Consider the following 15012-nt stretch of genomic DNA (forward strand, 5'->3'; position numbering starts at 1 on the left):
AGTTAGTTCAACCTCCACGACATTTAGTCATTAGTGCTCATCATAGTAGCAGTTTCTCATTCCTTACAACACATTACAAATGCTTTTGGATAGTCAACAAGTGCTTTCATACAACTCTCTGCTGTTTTATAACATTATAATTTGCTTATATCATGTCAGTCAAAATTAAGAGCTGTGCAAAACTGTAAACAAAATTGCAGTACATAACGGAACTGAACACACAACATAGATATTATTAATCAATCATTGATGCACATCCAGACGTTCCTCTCTGTCTGGCCACATTGTTTCATCTACATCACAGCCAATATTGTCTCTGGCAGAGCAGCGAGGAAAGTATCTCCTTGAGTGGCGAATCCACCCTCTTCAGGACTCTGCTGTGATGTCATCACATGCTGCATCCATGGCCTCTAGCAGGGCCAGGGATGTGGACGCTGGTCATACACCTTCCACCTCCAGGAAGAGAAAAATTCCACTATTGGATTCAAGAATGGCGAGTAGGGAGGGAGATGTTCCACCAGCATCCTGTCATGTGCTGCAAACCACTGTCTGACCACATTTGAGTGGTGAAAACGCACGTTATCCCAAACAACATACTTGTTGAGATGGTCTCCAGTTAGACCCCTCTCATTCTCAGGGATAATGTCCCTGTAAAGAGTGTCTAAAAAAGTCAGCAGATGTTGTGTGTTGTATGGACCAAGACGGGGGATATGGGTGAGGACACCGTTTTCTGAGAGGGCTGCACACATTGTAATATTCCCTCCTCATTGGCCTGGGACATCAATGGTTGCTCTCTGTCTACCTTTTGCCAGATTGAAACCTGCTTCATCAAGGTATATAAATGTGTGCAGCGGTTCCCTGGCCTCCAGCTCCAGTACTCGCTTGAATAAAAGAGAGGGTGAGAAAAACAACTTTTCCTGTGTAACATAATGCATTTTGGTCAACATATTGTACAGTATGCACTGTGAATACACATACAAAGAACTGTCATGTAAGTGGAGTGCATGTAGGGTTGCCAACCGTCCCTTGAAAAACGGAATCGTCCCGTATTTACAAACAAAAGCACCCGTCCCGTATTGAGGTGAAAAGGGACGCACTTTGTCCCGTATTATTGTGACAGTCAAAAAATAGTAAGTAAATGCCAATGAAAATTTAATAACAGGGCGCTTTATATGTAAACTTACGGTAAACTTGTTCCCAGGCCCCGTCCTGCTCTGTGACCAATGAGCTGACAGCATATTCACACACGAGTATGACGATACAGAATACGCTCATCCCATTGGTCGAGGAGAAGATAGCAGAAGACAACAAAGCAGCATGCGGAGGTGACAGTGACACAGACGCCGGACCGACACTGCTTTACGGGGCGCTACACCTTCGAGCAGCAATGTGTCTAGTACCCCTCCGAGAAAAAAACAGAAAAGGATGCAAAAATACTGAAGAATGGGTAAAAGGAAGCACCTGGGTGGAAAAAGTGCGTGATAACATCTATAAAGCACACTGCGCGTTGTGCCGGCGCTCTTTTTCCGTAGCCCACGGTGGCGGACTGATCTGAAACAACATGCTTCCAGTACTGCGGTCACGCCATCTGCACTTTAAATTTTAGTGCGCAATTACATTGCACTTTACGGCCCGTTTGTCAGCTGCATGACTCCAAAATAGCCATTCAATTGTATTCATGCTGCTCCAATAAAATAAATACATCAATTTGTTATCAGCAAACTCCAGTGCATTCTTGAAGACCAGGTCCCCATGTGTTCATGGCATGGATTTAATGCCTTTTTACTGAACCAATTTGGAATTATGGAATGCTATAATCTTCCAAAATGGCCATTCAATTGCATACATGCTGCATTTTAAAAGCCAACAAAAGGAGTGAATCAAATTGTTATCAGCAAACTCCACTACATCTTTGAAAAACAGAGCCTAATTGTTATTTTGTGTTAAAGTGAATTGCTGGATAATCATTTGTTTTCCATGTATTCATGTCACACAAAAATATGCATCTAATTCAATTCAGGTTCGAGTCAAATTGTTAAAAAATCATTTTACTTACAAAAAAAGGGGCTAAAAAATGTCACCACGCCAGGATGGGTGAAGGCAATCGGGTCGGCCGGCCCTGCCAATGAAGTGTCCCTTATTTATTTTCCGGGGAGTTGGCAACCCTAAGTGCATGACACTACACAAAGTAAACAGTTTACAGCACTGAACATTAGAGTATGCATATGCAACACATACATGTCTTAACTGTACATACTGGTGACGGGTCTCCTTCATTCTGTCGCTGTTCCCTTTAAATTGCACTTTGTACAATTGTTTCATGCTCATTTCATTTCTTTTGAGCACTCTGTCAATTGTAGCGATTGAGCACAGCACTTTGTATCTCTCTCAAGCTTATTGCATTGTTTACAATCACCATTGCACAAATGGCTTCCTCTTGTTGCGGAGTAAAAAGGGGCCCTCTTCCACCTCTGCCAGGTTGTCTTTCAATCCTATGTGGTGCAGAGTAAAAAACAGTTACATAATATGGCAAATGACACAATGACAATAGTGCAGTGCAGATTGTTTAGTGCTGAATTACTGTCCATTTATACACATCTGTTCTCCCGACGAAACGTTTGTATAATTTAATTTACAGTGGTTCTCCCAACATTTGGCTGCAGCCTTCGACCAGCCTCAGCCATTGTGAGGCCGTGATTAACAACATGGTCCACAATTGTAGCCCTGATTTCATCAGGAATCTGCCTATGTACTTGGCCTCTTCTTCCTCTTCCGCTGTTTTGTCCCCTTCCTCTTCCTCCCCTCTGTTAGAAAAATTACATGAAGAAACCTTGAAAATTAAATAATCTGTCACCAACAGAAAACCCTCACCATTTTTCTGCGCAGATCGTTGATGGGGAATGAAGAGCAGGAGATGTCCAAGTTTCTCAGTTTAACATAGTTTTATTACAATACGTCAAAAAATGTGCATTTTACAGAGATTCTCCGGGTTCAAAAACTCATGTCCCTGAATACAAACAGACGGGTTTCAGTTTGTGAAGTCTGAACAACGTCTCTCTCCCTACAAACCCATTAAAAACCTTACAATTGTTTACAATTGCTGGTCGATTTCTTCCAGGAAGTTCCGCCTTCTTGATCCGCTGATTCGCCAGTTTTAATCAATACAACGGCACGTCATGCCACCTGGTTGCTTTGCTGCCGGAACCAGGCCTTGCCCTGACCTACTAACAAACTTGTTAGCACAAACATTTTTCCTTGTTATGACTTACAGAGATTCTCACACCGGATTTTCATTCGGCCTTCTGTGGTCTCCCCTCTCCAGACACACATACACACACACACACACACACACACACACACTCACAAATGCACATACACACACAGCAAAAACTGTGCATCAATACATCTGGATGTCATTCTTTGTTTTTTATAGAATCTTAATCAGTTTAAGCCAATGAAATATATGTCAACAAAGTAATCACAGTTTCTAAATCAACATTAACACACAAACATAATCATTGTATCAAAATCATATTGCCTGATTTAATATAAATGCATAGAGAGAGATATTACACCCAAGGTTTGACCTTTGATAGAGACCTGCGTCACGCACAGAGACAGACACAGAGATAGACACCAGGGACAGACACCAGGGAGTCAAACAACAGAGAAGCAGAAATCAAGCATAAAATCATTTACCAATATAGAAAATAATCAATTATTTTAACAATTTCCTCTTTTGGCCTCACATTCATGAGGCCAACTCAAACAAAATGATGAACAGTAGCAGTATCAGTGAGCACCAAAGCATGCATTTCAGGAAGGGGAAGGGGATTTACCTTCGATGACCATGAAGATGAGGCAGACACAGACAGAACAGATACGAGAAATACACACAACACACAACACCACTATGCTTGTGTCGTCAATATGTCAATTTCTGTACATAATATAGTAATAATATAATAATATTACCACCATACGGTACTCTGTGTCCACTCTCCCCCCTCGGCTCCAGGTGACACAGAACAGAGAGCACTATAACGAGAGATATCTAGCAGAGCAACACAGAACAACACAGCTGTATCCAAAGCAATCTTTCTGTACCCATTTATCCCCAAAAAAATTTTGCAGTATATAATGTCAAACACAATTGATTATATGAATATGATTTTTTCATGAATGTATGATTCTCACAGCATATGTCGTTGCTGTTTTCAACCTGATATGGACCTGCCCAACGTGGTTCTGTCCACTTCCTTTTGATGACCTTCAGCCACACACACTCAGAGGGTCTTACACCCTGCCAGAGCTTTCTCTGTCTGGAGCTGTCATGTCTCCTGGACCTGTATAGACAGGAGGCTTCCAGTGCAATTAGTGTACAGCAAAAGGACACATGGCAACCGTGGTAAATCCAGGGGCACCCCCCTTTCACCCACAGTGGCTAGTCCTTCAAAACATTTACTGTAGAATAGGGACGCACACTCAGTGGAAATGACACCAAAATAGAACACAAAATACCTCAGTATACTGATAATAACTGTATCAGTATTGGAGAATAAATTGCAAGAAATATTGGGCAAGAATATAAATTCAGGCTGATTGTGAGTTCAAATAGCCATAAAAAAAAAATGCTTTTAGTTTGAGTTTAGCTTTTAACTTTGACCAATGGGGTAAAAATAGACTGCATTTAAAACGGCTGCAATTTGCTATATAAATATTATATATATATTTGCAATATAATGAATGGACTAAATTTAAACATGCTCTCTATGCATCTGAAGCTGTGTGCATCTAAAGCAACCCTCTCTGCTGTTTAAACGTTAAACCTGTTGCTGCAACATGCAGAGACAACACATTACACTGTGAAAACAGCTGACGGGACTTCTTACAAATCCCCCCTCTTTTATTTATTTTTTAACTGGCAAAGTTTCACTCTCTCTTTTATAATTTTGTCACCAACGTCAAGGCCAAAATGTTGTGCTATTTTTAACAGCTGCTCTTTTGTGCAGAAAGCCAACAAGCTCCACTAAAAGGAGAAATGAAAAATAGAGAACAAAATAAAAATAAAAAATAACTCATCAACACTTGTCATACTTGGGTGTGTGCAAAAAATCAATACACTTTGGCCTAGACAGTAAACAATGCGCCCCTCTAGCCCATGACCATTACTGTCTAGCTAATCTCAACCCTAGTCTTCATGTGGATGACCAGCGGCGGGTACTTATGCACTGAAGCCCATGGCGAGGGGAAGCAACCAGAAACTGGCGACCTACCCTTGACCATGATATGCCCCCGAGACAAAAGCTCTAACCAGAGCCACCACAGCACTAGCAAAACAAAAAATAAGACGAAACCCAAAGGGGTAACGCCACTTGGCCTAACAGGGGAACATTTGTTTACATTAGAGTAACATTCTGCACACCAGTAAATTACAATTATACTACGCTTCCACACAGACCAGGAAAAACTCCTCCACCCAAAGCATAACTCATAAAGGATAATAAATCAATCAAAACATAAACCAAAGATAAAAGTCAGAATAGGTAAGTGAGTGTAACTGTTAATTTGAAAAGAAAAATGTTATGTCTCCATAAACAAAACAATCAGGCCTGAAGGAGACCAGGCGACCTTGGAGCCTCCGTCTCTCTGCCTGCCTCTCTTTTTCTTTCCACACTGAAAAATAACTCAAAAGATTTACTTAAAAAATATATTGTCAGTATTTGCACACAAATGATTTAAGTAAAATGTAATGCTGCAATATCAAGTAAGACTCACTTGCCAGTATCAAGTAAATTTTACATTCCATAAAACATAACAGTTCTGAAGATATTAAGTAACATTTACTTAATTCCATCCAAGTTTTAAGTTATATTTATTTAACCAAATTAAGTAAAGTCTATTTTTTTTTTCATAAACAAGAACTGTTAGAGCGTAAAGCTTTTACAGCTTCTACCTCTCACCCGGGTTCTTTTTTCTAAACTTGGTCTTACAAAACACTCAGAACAAATGAATAAATTTAACCATTTATTGAGAGAATCATAGCCAAATGCAATGCTCAGCGCTGGACTCTGCCAAGTGATGGCACCACAGGGCAGAGTGATTACAAAAACCTTGATGTTACACACAGCTTCTTGGATTTTGGCAACATCCCGTACAATGGGTGGGCTCTTTAACGCAATTGGTCAATTTGTAAATTATATACATTGGTTACCACCCCTTAACCATGCATCTGGAGATTGAACATCTCACTAACTTTTCAAACTTTATGTGCGCGTGTTGTTGTTTGCTGAAGCTTCACATCCTATCCTCTGCTCCCCCATGCATACCTTTCCCTGAACTCGGACCTCTCCTAACCATAAATGACCAGTCCTGTCAGTGAATGACCCAGGTCAGAATTTTAAGTCTCAGGCAACCTGAGTATCCCCCGCTCCCACAGAACATAATTTGATGATTTGATTAATGAAATCTAACTACGTTACAAGTTGAGTTAATAAAAACTTAACAGGAAGTGCCTGTCAATTAAAAACGGACTAATTCTATTGTGTTGAATTCATTCAAAATTCTCTTGATTTAGAATTACATACACATAAAGATTATATTTAATATGATAAAAATAAGTAGATTCTATCTCAAACATTTTTATATTTAAAGTTACTTAAACAACTGCCTTAAAAACAAGGACACATTTATATTTAATACATTTGATCAAATATATTAAGTAAAACAAAGGTTGCATTATGTTACACATTATGTGACATTACTCACTAGAAATAGGTAATCATTGCAAGTTTCTTTTGATAAATGTCACCAAATAAATCTAACCAATACTCTATGCATTTTATATTTATCACATATTACACAACTAAATTACAATGTAATTAAATCCACTGCTACAAACAGACAGTACTACACAGTGAACACTGTATCCAATATACACTATCGGGGAAAAATATAGAAACACTGTCAATAGTAATAAACCTAAAGTCAAATAATCACCTTTGACTTTGTAAAAATAAAATAAAATAAAAACTGAGCAGGTAAAATTCTGTGTGTGTGTGTGTGTGTTGTTAAAATATTTGATTATTTTCTATATTTGTAAATGATTTTATGCTTTATTTCTGCTTCTCTGTTGTTTGACTTCCTGGTGTCTGTCCCTGTGTCTGTCTCTGTTCTCTGTCTCTGTGAGTGACGCAGGTCACTATCAAAGGTCAAACCTTGAGTGTAATATCTCTCTCTCTATGCATTTATATTAAGTCAGACAATATGATTTTGATACGATGATTATGTTTGTGTGTTAAGTTTGGTTTAGAAACTTTGACTACATATATTTCATTGTCTGTTTCATATTTTTTAGACTTTTAGAATCTATGTGAGACAGTGAAAATTCTTTGACTCTGTAGACATAATATCTTTGTTATACATAACAAGACAGAATGTTTTGGTTGAATGTTCTGGAGAAGAGGCCAGGTTAGGATGGCCTTGTCCGGGGCAGCAAGCAACCAGGTGGCATTGACGTGCCGTTGTATTAATTAAAACTGGCGAATCAGCGATCAAGAGGGCGGAACTTCCTGGAGGAAATCGACCAGCATGTTTTGTAAACAAATGTTAGTATTTTAATGGGTTCAGGGAGAGAGTCGTGGTTCAGGCTTCACGAACTGAAACATGTCTGTTTGTATCAGGGACATGAGTTTTTGAACCCTGAGATCTCTGTAAAGTGCACATTTTTTGACTTATTGTAATAAAACTATGTTAAACTGAGAACTCGGACGTCTCCAGCTCTTCATTTCCCCATCAACGAACTGCGCAGAAAAATTGTGAGGTTTTTTCTGTTGGTGACAGATTATCAATTTTCAAGGTTTCCTCATGCAATTTTTCTAACAGTGTGTAGCGAAAATCGCATAAAGTTACCTGTGTGTGTGTTTGAAGCATATGTATGCATGTGTGAGGAGTGTGCGCGCGTACGCGCGTGCGTGTGTGTGTGTGTGTGTGTATCTGTAACTGTAATCACATCAAAGATCAAAGGCAATCAGATCAAAGCAATCAACAGAATTAAGGGGGGAGACTTTGGTAGCTAAGCAACCAGGTGGCCAGGTGGAGTTGACCAATCAGAGCAGAGCAATCAACTGAAATGAACTGCTGGTGGAGACAGTTCCGCCACAGTGAGCAGGCAGATGTGGACTATAGCGTCATATTTGAGTCATTGGCTGTGTCCCAATGTCAAGGAATGATGCTCAAACGGCTGGATTTGAAGGATGCCACGTCATCGACATCCGCCGAAGGACTGTCCCAATGTCGAGGATGCTCCGGAGGACAGAGTCCTTCTTCTGCCCAAATTCCAAGGATGCATGTGTGTATCCTCCGTGCGCTCCCATTACCCATAAAGCATTGCGCACACCGGTCTACCGGGAGATTTAAAAATGGCGAGCGTAGAAACAGCGACGCTAGCGGCGCAATATGCATTTAAATAAGTATTTACAGTTTACACTGAATGTTGTCACATAACTTACAAAACGTGTGTTCAAAGTCAAGCAAAAACATAAACATAAACAAATGCCAGAATATTTGTCTAAAGATAGCCTAATAAACGTCATCTTGATACATTGCCGGTTAAGTTAATTAATGCCGTCTCAGTCGCTAAAGTTATTGTTTATTAATTTATATGTGTCCGATGATGATGTACTATGTGCAACTGTGCCATTCAGAAAGTTATACATTTCTTTATTGTGTTTACAGGGACCGAAAGTCCGCTATTATCCGTTATTGTTATTTATAAATAACTGTTATTGTACTGTACTGTAAAATAAAAAATAAAAAATCACAGAATATATTTCCATGATGAATTATGCGCCGCTGCATTCATGACACTAAGTAGCGGCCGAATTCAGCCAGGATCAGTTAAATATTCAGGTTTAATCCACTTTATGGTTTTTACTTGATAAATCGTGGAGATTCAACCTTAAAGCATCTTCTTCCATTTTCACAAATATGTGTCAGAGTGCTGATGCCAGAGACACATTCATGTCGTGAACTGATTTTGAAATTGCGGCGCTGAATTTTTTTTATTTTTTTTTATTAAACTGATAAGAACAGATACTACACTTGATCTTAGCCAAAGGTCCGAGAGCGGCGCTGAAGTTAAGCAGGACGTCCAATTACGCAATGACGCACAGCTGCACACTCCGAAGGCTGTCCCATTTGTGCATTACACCAGTCAAAGGAAGGACTCTTGCCTTGCCTTCGGAGGACCCGACTCTGAAGGAAGGATCCTACCAAGGAAGGATCCTTAACATTGGGACACAGCTATTGTTTGATCTTCGCGCGTGGGCTGTCTGAGAAGACTGGCGTAAATGAAGACGACCGCCATCCTCTGCTTCAGAGAGACAGCCTGCACCGCTAGACTGCAGGTCTCTGCTCCGTGTCACGGCAAACCCATGGATCTAACACTTTAACTACTGTATGATCATTTAGAAACAAGAAACAGCATTTTTTAACCTTTTTATTACCAGTGATGAAGCGTAGAGTTGTGGTCGTGAACGTCATGAAACCAGCTGTCAGCAGTAAACTGAAAAGTCACCCACGTGGAGGGCTGGAAAATGACCAATCATAAGAAGCCCGGGTTCAGCCTTGGCCCCGCCCCCAATGTGTCAAAAGTCCTCGCTCCGCGCGAGCAGAGCTCCACCGGGAATGTCTGGATTGGAGCACAGTTATGGGGCGAATCTGATTGGCTCCTTGTGTTTTGGCTTGACGTAAATCCTGTCCACTGGCGGGACTCGGCATCTCTGGCTTTTCGTCTGAGGTAAGAAGACGTGTTTTTATTTACTGTATATTTCGCTAGCATACTACCGTTAAAATTGTGCCTTTAATGTTAGCATTTTAATATTTGAACTTTTAAACTACTGTCGAAAATATGTCCTTTGTGAAATGTAGTTGCAAGTTATTTGAGTTTTATTTGTACTATGTTTGTCATTTTATTTTGCTAATTTATTCGCGGCTACTGGTCTTAGGTCTGAGCTAGCGCTCTCTAGCGAGCTAGCTTTAGCATCATGTCGAAGCAATTTATAAATGGTCCGTCGAGGCAGAATATCTTCACAGTTACTCCATGTTACAGTTACCATGATGCTAACATTTGTTATAACAGTAGATGTGTCTGGTGTTAGCGAACACTATTGATTCTAAGAGTGCATTGCATGGTTTGATTGATTTGATGCTACTGACAGACAGCCTATAATGCATTGTGAGTTGATAATGTCGGCCACAACAGTTTATGATTGCTGTGTTTTGTCTTGTGTCTACCTGGGAAGGTGTCATTATGCTAATAATAATATAATAATGCTAAATTATTAAAATAAAAAATAATTGCTAGCTTATGCTATTTTCCTTGATTAATGTTGTCTAAATGCCATTTTTAATGTAGGGTTTGTGTACAATGTTGGCCTGACTCATTTTTTTTTAACTGTGATATGTAGCTAATTGTATGTGGATTTTGATGGTAGCTTCTTGATAATAGTCCTGTTTTTTGTGAGGATGTTTTAGTAATACCAATGTCATACTCATCAATGGCTAAATTTGAACATTCGGTGTATTTGAATAATATTAAACTGAAACTCGTGTCACTTGGTAATGAGAGGTTAAAAAGAAAAGATAATCATGGGGATATACATTTAACCATGGAATCAGGGCTGTAAAAATGTACTGTAATGATGAACTGGTAGTTTACTTCACCATTTAAGATTTACATTGTGTCAATGTCAATGTTACTCACTACTGTTAGCAGACTATTACCCAAACTATTACCATTTCTTTTTTCCAATTTGTCATGTCAACTGGTACCTGAAGTATGTGCTCCTGTGACTAATATTAATGTACTCTGTGTGTGTGTGTGTGTGTGTGTGTGTGTGTGTGTGAGAGAGAGAGATTTATTGGAATTTGAAAATGTAGGCTTAAACAGCTTTGGATTAATTCATGTATGTGTGTGTGTGTGTGTGTGTGTGTGTGTGTGTGTGTCCTCAAGTGGTGCTGTGAAGCATTTTCGTTGTAGGCTTTAATCCTGTTTTCTTCTGATATTAATACTGCAGTACTATTTTGATAATAGAGGTTATTATGTAATAAGGTGTATTTGTAATACCAGTCATAGCCATTAATGGCTTGAATTTAGTATAGGGTGCATTTGGGTACTATTACACTGAAAGCTTTTGAAAGTATTCGCCACTATTATCAGATTATTACCTAACTATTACCATGGTGTTACCGAGCTGTGGTGTCAATAGAATTATCAACCTATCCATTCATATTCATCTTCTTTGCAAGCTTTAATCCTGTTTTTCACCTCACAGATTTACAGCTTGACCATTTATTTACTGGTGAGTGTTTGTCAAAGACTGCTATTAACATAAACTACTTTCATAAATTATGTATGATTATTTTTTTAACCCTTGTGTGGTCCTCCCGTCGACTATATACCCATGGTCCTCAGGGGTCAAAAAGGATCCCATGGCACAAGACTGTTTTTTAAAATTATTTTATCATTTAGGGCAACTCATGCCCCAAAAATTGATTGATTGATATATAATTTTCATATTTTTTTCTTTATTATTGGTCAATTTTAGTCAAATATTCAAAATTAGGCCTCATTTCAAGAGAGAGAAAAATAATTATTGATGGGAATGCAGAGAGTAGGTCATGTCAACTTTTGTGAAACTTATGTTTTGATATTTGTATATTTGAATAAAATTGACCAATAATAATGGAAAAAATATGAAAAGGAAATACACATTTTTTTCATCATGAGTTACCTTAAAAGGTGAAAAAAAGTTGGTAATATTTTTTTCTACATTTCCTAAAACCAGTCTAATGTCATGAGGTCCTTTTTGACCCCTGAGGACCATGGGTGCTATAAAAATGTATAAAACACGTAAAAATTTATGAAGAAAGTAAAAATGTATATTATCTATAAAGGATGAAGAGGGGCACATATGATGAAAATTTTGCTATGTTTCTAGAGGTGCTATGTGTGTATTTAATTCAAATGATTATATTCAGCTTCATACTGATTTTTATGAATAAGTGATACATTAATTCAGTCATTTAAAACATTAATAACACATTATTGTTACATTGCTGCAATGCTCACGGTTGTCATCCTGTTCTAGATTAACACTACTTCACCTAAGAGACTTGAGTATCCAGTTCTTCGTTGACCTTCAGCATTCAGTTGTTTGTCTTCACCTTTTCAGGTAAGCAATTTTAAAAAAATGCTTTTGTAATGTTGAGAAACACTGAAATTATTATTCATAAAGAACTTTCAACCACAGTTCTGTGATGTCATGTATAGTGATATACAAATATATCTGAAGGAAAGGTGTATTTGGGATAATCAATATTATTAGGGACCGAGCACTAACGGTGCGAGGACCCTATTGAAATTGGTCCGTTTATTATTATTTTTCTGGCAAATGAATCGCTTATTTGGGGGCTTTATCATATTCAAAAACTCACCATTTTTGGAATATAACTTGTTCTCCCATGAAATTTACGTATTCTAGTATTCGCGAGAATGGGCGTGGCAAAATGACTCACTAGCGTCCCCTAAATTTCATATCCTCACACTGGTTTGTCGTAGACACACGAAATTTGGTACATACGTTTATCATGGCAAGACGCACCAAAAAGTCAGTGGAAGCCATATCCTAAAACGTACAGGAAGTCGGCCATCTTGGATCGAATATGGAATTTTCCCCATTTCCACGCCGCATACTTTAACGAACTCCTCCTGCAGATTTAACCCCATTGACTCAAACTTGGTCAGTAGCATCACAAGGGCTTTGGGATAAAAAGTTGTATAAATCTTTACCGCCTGTCACACTATGTGGGCGTGGCATGGCGGCAAAATATGGCGTCTTGCCATAAAACATGAGATCGTTATAACTTTCCCATTCTATGTCCCATCTGCTCCAAAATTCTCATGCTTCATCAGAGTCCAGCCCTTAACACTTCTAAATAACAATATTTCAAAAAGCCCCGCCCTTATGCTTTATCCACGCCCCTTTTCATAAAATGACCACGTTGCATACTTTACATAACTCCTCCGACAGATTTCACCCCATTGACTTCAAACTTGGTCAGTACCACAAGGGCTTTGGGATCAAAAGTTGTATAAATCTTTACCGCCTGTCACACTATGTGGGCGTGGCATGGCGGCAAAATATGGCGTCTCGCCATAACATCAGACTGTATAACTTGACCATACATTGTCCAATCTGTCTCAAATTTCACACACATGATTAGGGTCCAGCCCTGAACACACCCACATGTCAATATTGACACACAGTCATAGCGCCCCCTGCTGGCAACAGCAAGTAACTTGTTTTACACCTACCACAAGCACAGTGGTATGAGACATGCAATTTGGTATGCATAGGGACTGAGCCCATATCGCTTCGTCCGACGTGCCCTCCCCCGACGGCTCCACCCTGCGAGGGCCCGTTCAGTACTGCTCGCAGTCCTAGTTAATATTATTCTTGTATTTATTTATTTTTAAATCAGAGAATGGGATTTTTCAGCACGTGGTCCTCAATATATAGTATAGAATTCACTGTATTTTCTGACTTTTCCAGGTTTCCTGTGTCCAGCATGTTCAAGACAGACGAAGCTAACTTTTCATATTTTTTGCACATTTATATTTAGGTTAGGTTAGGAGTAGGTTAGGTTTACAATAGAGTATTTATTTTGTATAGTTTAGCTTTTTATGCTGGTCTAGGGACAGTTAAGTTAGCAAATTAATTTAGTTCAAATCACTTACAGTTGCTTATTATTGTTTCAAATGAGTTATTTTGTGAGTTTTTGTTATACAGGCTATTGTACATTGCAGGACCAAGTGAGACGAGGAAGACCACTGCTTCCAAGATGCAGCGCTCAGAAAGTGCGTTGCACAAGTCTCGACCTTGCAGATCCTGCCCCACTTAGCCCAACCACTTCCGACCATGGGGTACCTCAAAGACCTCCGTCAACCAGCCGGCTGTGGATGATGGATAACGCACCCACAACTCCTTCTCCAGTCTACAAGGTATGGGTTTGTTTTTTTCCCCATCACAGTGGACACAGACATGGCCTGATGTTACAATCTGCTGTCTTAACTACTTCCTTTGAATAATAAAATATTAATTCACAATTGAATATTTATAATGTATGAATAAATTTGGTATTGTATGTCATCAGGTTCTGAAAATACAAACACCCCCACAGTCCAAGAACAGCTGGAAGACCTCTGGACCCACTTGCCCCTGTTCACCAGTTGAAAAGATAGGCTTTCTAAAAAATTCTTCAATTGTTAATTCTGCACAAAGTGATACACATAACATTGTATGTATTCCATTTCAACAAACACAAACATGAAATGTATATTTAAATACATGACTTAATGCAAATCAATCATACTAAACATCATCTTTTTTTTTAAAACCAACCATTGCACACACTTACATCCAAGGAGAGGTTACATCTTGATGGTAACTTTTTTAGATTAACAAAACTTTTGTGAGATTTGTAATTGTTGTTTCTGGGGAGGGGGCGGAGAGGGTAAGTCTAAACATTGCAGAGTTACTGATTCACATGGTCTCAGCGGCAGGGTTACTGGTTCACATGGTCTCAGTGGTAGAGTTACTGGTTCACATGATCTCTCAGCGACAGAGTCGCCGGTTCGCATGGTCTCGGTGGCAGTCGCCGGTTCGCATGGTCTCAGTAGCAGTCGCAGGTTCGCATGTTCTCAGTAGCAGTCGCAGGTTCGCATGTTCTCAGTGGGAGTCACCGGTTCGCATGGTCTCAGTTGCAGAGTTACTGGTTCACATGGTCTCAGCGGCAGGGTTACTGGTTCACATGGTCTCAGCGGTAGAGATACTGGTTCACATGGTCTCAGCGGCAGAGTTACTGGTTCACATGGTCTCACCGACAGAGTCATCGGTTCACATGGTCTCAGCGGCAGAGTTACTGGTTCACATGGTCTCAGCGACAGAG

At 39.4% G+C, this 15012-nt stretch overlaps 1 long non-coding RNA gene and 1 other non-coding gene across 2 annotated transcripts; one reads left to right on the plus strand and one right to left on the minus strand.

Moving 5' to 3' along the window:
- Positions 1-8947: 8947 nt before the first annotated feature.
- Positions 8948-9134, minus strand: LOC131974029 (U2 spliceosomal RNA). The gene has a single exon (XR_009394602.1). It is a non-coding gene; the product is annotated as a U2 spliceosomal RNA (small nuclear RNA).
- Positions 9135-9617: 483 nt separating this feature from the next.
- LOC131972732 (uncharacterized) lies at positions 9618-14599 on the plus strand. Its single transcript, XR_009394495.1, has 5 exons — positions 9618-9799; positions 11337-11363; positions 12153-12236; positions 13871-14065; positions 14218-14599. It is a non-coding gene; the product is annotated as an uncharacterized LOC131972732 (long non-coding RNA).
- Positions 14600-15012: the final 413 nt, after the last annotated feature.

This window comes from Centropristis striata, chromosome 6 (genome assembly GCF_030273125.1).
Source record: "Centropristis striata isolate RG_2023a ecotype Rhode Island chromosome 6, C.striata_1.0, whole genome shotgun sequence".
Classification (NCBI taxonomy): domain Eukaryota; kingdom Metazoa; phylum Chordata; class Actinopteri; order Perciformes; family Serranidae; genus Centropristis; species Centropristis striata.